Here is a 10,052-nt window from a genome sequence, read left to right as displayed (position 1 = left end):
TCTACAGTCAATCTCTCTCCTTTTATTTGTATAGCAACTAACAGAAGCCTAGGAATTACTATTGACAAAAGGTCCTAATAAGACTTAACTTATGCTAAATGGTAAAAACTTAACATGTCAAAGTTCCCTGGTAGTGATGAAATGTGACATCTTCTTCCTTTCTCAAATTATCACCAAAATCAACTAATTATTCATAAGACACTAAAGACATATCAGCATAGAAAGCATTTTATGAACATAATCAGTGCTCAAAGGAAGAAGAACCAAATTAATCCATGACTCTTGGTTGCTTTACAGGATTTAAACAAAAAGGAATTGTTTCATTTAGAGACAGGGAAAAAGTCATGGAAGGACATGTGAAAGAACAGGTAGGAGCAACAGATACTGTATTACTTGGTTCAATCAACTCCATGCTTCATTTGCATTTTTCATATGTCTACTTTCTAATGCCTGGAATAAGCATGTTTTTAATGTTTTATTTATTTTTGAGAAAGACAGAGCGCGAGCAGGGGATGGACAGAGAAAGAGGGAGACACAGAATCTGAAGCAGACTCCAGGGTCTGAGCTATCAGCACAAGGCGTGACCCGGGGCTTGAACTCACGAATTGTGAGATCAGGATCTGAGTTGAAGTCGGACGCTTAACCGACTAAGCCACCCAGGCACCCCAATAAGCTTTTATTTATTTATTTATTTTTTAAACTTTTTTTTCAACGTTTATTTATTTTTGGGACAGAGAGAGACAGAGCATGAACGGGGGAGGGGCAGAGAGAGAGGGAGACACAGAATCGGAAACAGGCTCCAGGCTCTGAGCCATCAGCCCAGAGCCCGACGCGGGCCTCGAACTCACGGACCACGAGATCGTGACCTGGCTGAAGTCGGACGCTTAACCGACTGCGCCACCCAGGCACCCCAGCATTTTTTTAAAAAAGAGTCTGTGTATGTCTAATTCACTTAAATTTTCTTGACACTCTACTAATGAAGTTGATTTTCGACAATGTGAGTGTAATATTTATTCATAACCAATATTTATTGATCATCTATTTTCAAGTCAAAAGAAGATCATAGTGAACAAAATATACATTCTCTACTCTCAAGAATTTACAGTTTCAATACAAAGACAATTCAACAAGTATCTTTGTTGATATTTATTTCTGTGAACATAATCCACATCTTGAAATAAAACAGACATTCCTTACCTCATAATCTTAGAAATTAAATGAATATTTGCTTTTTTGAAATGTTAAAAAAGTATAAAAATCATTTTAACTGAAACAAGCTAATAAGCATGTATGTTATTAGATATAAACATCCAGAAGAACGAAATTGAGAAATAATAAAGACAACTCCATTAGGAAGGGTTGGGCTAGGACTAAAGAGGCATTTCAAACAATTCCAACATTAGTGGGTCACATGTGTCAAGGAGTTTATGTTCAGTGTTCTTGGCCATGACAGATTTTTGAAGATTTATTCAAATGTTTATGTCAATCAATGCTAGCCAAATGTTGTATCAAGTATGCCTTTCATACCCATATATCCATGAATTAAAGTCTAACGGTTATTATCAAGATCAATGGCCAGCAAAAAATAATCTTCTAGAAAAACAATTAATGAAAATTTAATTATCTCAGGTCTTCTCTCGCAAGTTTCTTTCTTTTAAAATGATTCTTAAATGAATGGTATTGCTTTTATATTATAAGAGCTATACCTTTTCCCTACCATTGTATTTGTTATAACACTATATTCTAAAAATATTAAATGAACTTTATAAAATATATTTAAAAATTTAAAAATTAGTTTAAAAATATATTTAAATTAGTTAAAAATTTAACTAATTTAAAAATTAGTTAAAATTAGTTAAAATATATAGTTAAAAAATATATAGTTAAAAATTAGTTTAAAAATATATTTAAAAATAAAGACTTAACATTGTGGCCTCAGAAGTATATAATCTTCTATTCATTATATACCATCCCAAGAAATAACTGGCTTTTTTAAGATTTGATTATTAAAAAATTATGACCATAAATGAAGCAAGGTTAATTATACAAATTTTGAAAAATTCAGATCAGTAAGCTGTGGCAAAGACAGAATCTTTGGGAGCCCACCCATCCCCAAGAAAGGAGAAATACTTAATCCAGGGAGTCAGTCCTAACTTTTTTCTGTTAAAATAATTATATCACATAACAGCTATATATTTAAAATATTTTAATAGCTGTATAATATCCCATTAAACAGGTATAACACAGCACAATAAACTTCATAGTATTGAATATTCATTTTATAATTATAAAAATACTATGATGAATATCTTTATACATTAATACCAATTCATATCTCTAACACTTTCTTGGAAAGTGGAATAGTTTAATGAACTTCCTATTTCAGAAATTGTAATGTAGTACTCCCTCTGAAAATGTATCAATATTTATTCCCACATGCAAAAATAATACGGCCAACTACACCAGTCTCACAGTGGATGTCATATCTTTAATATGTTCCAGTAAGACAGACAAAAGTGGTATTTATTGTTGTTTAATTTGCATTTATTTCATGAATATTAAGGGCAAGTATTTTTCCCAGTTAGCCATTCAGTGATTGCAGACTGTCAGCTGGAAAAAAATGGACTGGTAAAAAAACATGATCACTAATGAAAAAAGTTTTGGAAAAGCAACCTCTGTGAATATAAAGAGACATATGGATAATTTGGGATGACTGAGGATATTCTATATCTTGAATGTGGTAGTGATCATACAGCATATGTCACAACTTGTCAAAATGTACAGTTAAAAAAACAGTGAATTTTTATTATACATACATTATAAATCAATAAACTTGACTTAAAAAAAGACCAAGTATATTCATACTATGCATATTGATAACCTCAAAGACTGAAAATAAAATAATGTACCAAAAATCTAAATGTATAATAAATAAATAAATAAATAAATAAATAAATAAATAAAACACTTCAAAATGAAAGCACACTTGGATGTACAGATTGAAATGGTACATGTGGGGCTCCTGGGTGGCTCAGTCGGTTAAGCATCCGACTTCACCTCAGGTCACGATCTCATGGTCCGTGAGTTCGAGCCCCGCGTCGGGCTCTGGGCTGACAGCTCAGAGCCTGGAGCCTGTTTCCGATTCTGTGTCTCCCTCTCTCTCTGCCCCTCCCCCATTCATGCTCTGTCTCTCTCTGTCTCAAAAATAAATAAAATAAACGTTAAAAAAATTTTTTAAAAAAATGAAATGGTACATGTACCCCAGGAAAAATGGACACAGAATAATACAAATACCTGCTTTATCTAAGTGACTAAGCTTTAAGATAAACAAATAAGACTTAGGTAAAAATTAAGTCACCTATGTGGCAGGAAAATTAAGTTATTAAATAAACAAGAAAGAAAATTACTGATTTCACTGCAGTTAATTCAATTAGCTAATGTATAGCAGCTAACTTATTCAATAAATATTAGTTCCACGTCATTTCTTGGCAAGACAATGATTTAAGGCTAATATTTTCCCATATAAAACATCTAAAGGAACGTTGCATGCCATGGGTAAAATCTATTTTTTTCAGAATATGTAAATTTGTTAGAAGAATAGCTAATTAAGAAATTAAACCTGAAAGGTCCAACAAAATGAAATGATTCTAACATATACTTTATCTGGAGGCCTTTTACTGGTATAAGTAGAATTCAAGTAGGTAGGATTGTGATAAACTAGGAAATAAAAATGAAAGTTGGAAAGCATGTAGTGCTAATGCTGCTCAGGCTGGTCAGTGTGGGAAAGGCTGAGTGACATACAGATGTAGGTATCATATCAACACCTGGGCTTCTGGCTGGGGTCCTCCCTACCAGAAGGAGCTTCCCTCTAGAGGCATGGATCTTTATCTTGTGAAAAGACCAGTAGCTCATTCCTTAATAGGAAGTCACATTCTTGTGCCTCAAGTAAGCTTCCTTGAAAAATATGTGATTTTCTGTGATTCTCTGAAGAAGATTTCAAACTCCAGTACGTTTTGCCAATGACTAATCTGATTAACAGATAATAACTAATGGGGCTTATTTAAAATATATAAAGAACTTACATAAGTCAACACCCAAAAAACAAATAATACAGTTAGAAAATGGGCAGAAGACATGAACAGACATTTCTCTAAAGAAGATATCCACATGGCCAACAGACACCTGAAAAAGATGCTCAACATCACTCATCATCAGGAAAATGCAAATCAAAACTACCTCATACCTGTCAGAATGGCTAAAATCAAAACACACAAAACAAATGTTGCCTAGGATATAGAGCAAAAGGAACATTTGTGCACCAATGGTGGGAACGCAAACTGGGGCAGCCACTGTGGAAAACAGTAGGGAGGTTCCTCAAAAAGTTGAATGGAACTACCCTATAATCTAGTGCTACTGTATATTTATCCCCAAAATACAAAAACACTAATTCAAAAGGATACATGCACCCTTATGTTTATAGCAGCATTATTTACAATAGCCAAGATATGGAAGCAACACAAGTGCTCACTGATAGATGAATGGATAAAGAAGAGGTGGTATATATATATATATATATATATATATATATATATGTATGTGTATATATATATATACACACACATACACATATATATATGCACACACTCATATATATACATATGTGTATACATATATACACACAGGAATATGCAGCCAGAAAAAAGAATGAAATCTTGTCATTTGCAACAATATGGATGGAGCTAGACAGTAAAATGCTAAGCAAAGTCAGAGAAAGACAAGTACTCTATGATTTCATTCATATGTGAAATTTAAGAAACAAAACAAATGAGCAAAGGAAATAAAAAGAGAGTGAGAGAGACAGAGAAGCCAAGAAACAAACCCTTAACTATTGAGAACAAATGGATGGTTAGCAGACGGAGGTGGGTAGGAGAATGGGTGAAATAGATGATGGGGATTAAGGAGTACACTTGTTGTGATGAATACTGAGTAATGTGTGAAATTGCTGAATAACTATATTGTACACTTGAAACTAATGTAACACCGTATGTTAACTATGTTGGAATTAAAATAAAAATTTTAAAACGTAATTAATGAAGCTGACCCTTACTTTTCAGTTGCTCCATTCCGCTCCAAAGATATGCACCCTATTATTGCATTATAGAGCTGTCACTGCATTCCAACTTGCTCCTTTGTTTCTTCAAGCAGCTAGAATTATCTCTTGCTGTACTTAAAAAAAAGGTATATGTATATTGTTAAACATTGTCTTGATATAAAATTTGACAACCCCACATTTTCTCCATTTCTTTCTTTGATACGTTGGGTTGGCACATTACTGTTCTGCTTGCCTTTATTCAGGGCATTTTCAATTTCTCTTCTGCATAGGTAAGTGATATGATGTTCCAGGTGACTGGGTAGTTTGCCATCCTTAGACACATAATTTCCTACTTGGCTTCCTTATGCCAAGTAGACTTGAACACATTCAATACATTGAAGTGCAAAGGATTTCCTCCATTTGCATTTTAAATATTTCATTATCACATATACCTTCCATAAATCTAGATAATTCCCTCTGCCCATCTAACATAAGGTTGTGCTCTCAGCAAGCCTGGAGAGTAAAACTCCAGTTAACCAAAGAGGTCAAATATGAGGCATTCTGGGTGAACTAGATATAACCTTTAAATAAAACAAATCTTTGAATTTCACCCCATATTGTTTATGAAAATCCACTTCACTGCCTCAGATACCATAGAACAAATTTGATATTGCTTTGATTCAACACTTCATGCTGTAATGGGGTCATCATTATGAATATCAGTTATTTTTGTAATGGAGATGTAGGCAATAGTAAAAATTTAAGTATATCTGTAAAAAAACCTTAAAAACATTTATTGAAATAAAAATTAAATCTAGTTTAATATGTATTAGGATATGCCAGCTATTGTGGAGAGAACAGATTCAGAAGAGCCTGGTACAGCTCAGCCTTTCAGTAGCCACAAGAACTCCTGAGTCAAAAATTTCTGTTAGGTCTTAAGGAAGAGGGGTATTTATCTAACCTGGCCCACCACTGAGCCACACAGAATTCTGACACTATCAGGACTCTTGCCTGTTTAGCTGAGAGGATTTTGATAACGTTTCTGTTATTGAAAACTCTGGCATCCAAAAGCATAAGAGACTCTTAAAAACTGAGAACAGACTGAGGGTTGATGGGGGGTGGGAGGGAGGGGAGGGTGGGTGATGGGTATTGAGGAGGGCACCTTTTGGGATGAGCACTGGGTGTTGTATGGAAACCAATTTGACAATAAATTTCATTAAAAAAAAAAAAAAAGAAAGAAAACTCTGGCATCCAAACATGGATAGCAAGTGTGCTGAGGTTTTTGGCATAATGGCATGTTTCCTCTTTAAAAGCACTATTTAACAAAATACGTTCACAATGAAAATGGATTTTTACTGCATCAATAAATAGCCGCCTCAAAAGATTTAGTATTTCACTTCTCAGTTGCTAAGATCCACATGATGTTCAAAGAGACAATTTCTCTGGTCAATACACAGGTTACAAGTGGGAAATTAGGGCAAGGGATTAAAGTTAAGATTAATAACCAAATAACAGAAGTAGGACCGGTAATTTATGTTCCCCACTTGATCGACAAGAAGAAAAGCTCTCCATAAATGGAATAGGACCAGCATAACCACGCACATAGTCTCAATTAGCCAACGTCAATAAGAAGAAAAGTTATGGAACAAAGTCCCAATCAGAAAAGTGCCATGAGAAGAAATGACAAATGAAGCTAGATCGGCAAAATTTCTATTATTTTTCTAAAGAATTTGATTACATGGGAAGTTACAGTAAGAACTTGACCGTTTAGTTTGTTACTGACCAAATCTCTGACCAAAGAAAAGAATCATTAATACGGCTCCTAAGAAACTGGAGCCTATTAGTCATTTTCATTCACACAACATTGACTGAAAGCCACTGCAAACTTTCTTATCCTAGCTTGTCCTTAGTTCAAAACTTCTGCCACCCTAAATCTCCTCCGTGTGCAAATACAGGAACTCACAAGAGAAAGCTCTACTGAAACTCGGCCGTTTGTATGTCTTTCAGGAGCTTTGTGATACTTTCCTCTTCAGCATTTAAAGTTAGAGCTGGGTTGCTCCCCAACCCAACTTTACCTCACTGATTGTATAATACTCTTACTCAAAACTAAAAGTAAAAAAGTCTTTTCTTCTCTTGCTCAACTTGTCTCAAATGGAAGTAATTACCTTCTCACTAAAATTGGTTTCCCTCTACCCCAACAATCCTGACTCTGTTCCTGGCAGTCATTGAGTACTGCCTTTGAAGTCCTGACATGTTTCTCAGCTGCCTCACTGCCCTAGACCAAGCACCTCCCCTACCCCAGAGGCAGAATTGCTGGAATTTGAGCTCTCATGCAAACCTGGCTGGCCCCAAATCCATCTTTGAGAAGCCCATCAGAGAGATCTTCAACATATGCGAAACCAGTCACACTACTCCCCTGGTTACCATTCACCAGTGATTCCCACATCTAAATTCTTAATGCCTTCCTTGGCCTGCATACAAGTTTCCCAAGCTCGGGGTCCAGGCATGTGTCCAGCTTTAACTGTAACATGCCTGGCCTCCAGGCCTCCAGTTCAGACTCCAGCCACTTTAAACAGCCTGTAGCACCAAACATGCCCTGCAGTTTCATGCCCCTGCCTCTTCTAGAATGCCAGTCAGCTCACCTCCCCCACCCCCACCCCCACTGCTGTTCCACCTTGTCCAGAAAGATATCACTGACCATTATTAGCTATGATAATGTTGTCCCAACTTCCTTACACCCAAGTCTAACCCATGATCCCATTAACTACTCTAAATCAGCTCTTATCATACAGAATTTCAACTATTAATGGTTGTGTGCCGTACACATATTAAAGGTGGGAAGAGACTTGTCTCTCACTTGACTCCAGCATCTACTGCATAATTTAGCCTTTAATAAAACTTTCTTCAATTAGACTAACTTTCAGAGTTTCTAAGACCTATGACTCAGTGGAGTCCAGACACTCCAATGACTTTCCAGAGGCAAAACCACTGTTACTTTAATTTTATACAGCAGAGATTTAGTTGGATATTAATCCACAGCATTCAGAAAGTGTTCAAAAAGTTCCAGAATAGTTGGCCCCTTCCTTGATAATCTATCTACACATGAGGTCTTCTGTGTTTCCAGACTACAGAATTAAAAGCTAGTGTTGCATGTCTTTAATGCTGGAAACCTACTATACTGTGATAATTGTGAGATTTAGAATGACCTTCTTCATTCATTACCAGAGTAATATAACCTAAAAAAATGTTCCTAACACATTTTTGCTACCCTAAATATGCCATTTATTCACGAAGCATTCAACTCCCTCACTAGCTTTCTGCCCTGCCATATCACACATCTTTTATTGCCCTCTGTGGCAGGTGTGATAGCAGCTTTTTATTTTCCTTTTCTTTCTGTCATATTCCTGGAAGTGCCAACCCACTCGCCTCTCCCTCGCTGATAAGTAGTTCTGTAGATGTGTCACATCTCATGCAAGTCTTTGCTTTGTTGAAAGAACTTGGGACTCTGTCCACGGTGCTCCAGCAAAAGCAATGTCAACTGCAAAAAGAAGCAGAACTGTCTGGCCTCTGGGAGTCTTTCCCCTCCTGAGGCCGAGTAGGGGTTGTCAGCCAGAGGCTAGACCAGCCAAGAGAAGTCCATGCCCAACCTGAGCTAAAATTTCCAGTGTGACTCTCAGCCCTAAGGAAGCACTTTTAGATTAGGAATGCCAACTGGAAACAAGAAACCAGGCTAACAGGAAAGCTTTTGTGAACTTCCAGCCTAATTTGTCCAATAAAAATAATGTGGTTAAAACCTAATTATGCTCTTTGAAAATGCTTTGTTTGGAAAGCACAGACGCATTGAGGATTTTTTCAACTATTTTTTTTTTCATTTCTTAGATCGCCTTTTCCAGCGATTCTAGACCATTAACTGCTGTTAGAGTACTATTTCTAAAATATAAATAGGACAATGTAATTCTGTTTAAATACAGAAGTGACCCACACATCCCTTTAGGATAAAGTGATTTTCCTTACTTAATATAGCATATAAGGCCCTTTAATGTCTCATCTTTTCAGCCTCACCTCTCTCTCTACCTTCCTAGGCACACTTTAATATAGAATGCAGACCAGAAAGACTCCCTGGTAATTTCCCTTATTATGCCACACTCTGAATTTGCCATGCTGTTGCAAAAGTTATTCTCTACCTGTAATGTGGTATCACCCTCCATCCACCTTCATTTACTCCTTTCTCAAGAAGCAGTTCATGGGCCACCCCTCTGGGATGCCTGTTTTATGTCTCTCCTCCTACTACTGTCTCTTGATTGTTCTTAGGTTCTCTTAGCTGGCAAAGTACCTGGAGTATACTGCTATTATGACATTTACTCCTCTATACTCCAGTGCTTCTTAGTCTACATCTACCACGGTAGCATGAATTATTTGAGAGGAGAAAAAGTCTCATATAGTCTATTACCCTAATACTCGATAGCATCTCAATAAATGCTGGTTGAATGTATAATGATGAGAAACTATTCACCAAAGCTAACTTTGTTTGACTTTAATACTGCGTCTGAAGAAAATATTTTGGATAGTTATTTTTGCAAAATAGATAAAAGTAACTTTTGCTCGAGCAAAGCAATTTTCAGTTTAAATAATGATTCACCTCAGGGGTCCTTCAAATCACAAGTACTTCCAGCGGATTTATAGGTTTAAAATGAGTAACTGCTTGACAGAAAAACTAGAGGGAAGAGAGAGAGAATTTCAACAGGAGAATCCAACACCAATTGAAAATAAACCAAATGAAAAAAACATGCAAATAGCAATAAAAGTGTTTCTGAAGCATTAATCAAGGCAAATATGATTCAATTTACATGTTTGATTTGTACACATTTCAAAAAAATGTCCATTGTGTAGAACAAAGATGAATTGGTATCTAACTTCCCAGAATTTTCATATGTAAACTCCGAGAAGATTTATAGTATGT

The sequence above is a fragment of the Prionailurus viverrinus genome, chromosome A1, assembly GCF_022837055.1.
Source record: "Prionailurus viverrinus isolate Anna chromosome A1, UM_Priviv_1.0, whole genome shotgun sequence".
In the NCBI taxonomy this organism is placed as follows: Eukaryota; Metazoa; Chordata; class Mammalia; order Carnivora; family Felidae; genus Prionailurus; species Prionailurus viverrinus.
The sequence above is the reverse complement of the archived record's forward strand: the minus strand, read 5'-3'. Positions refer to the sequence as shown.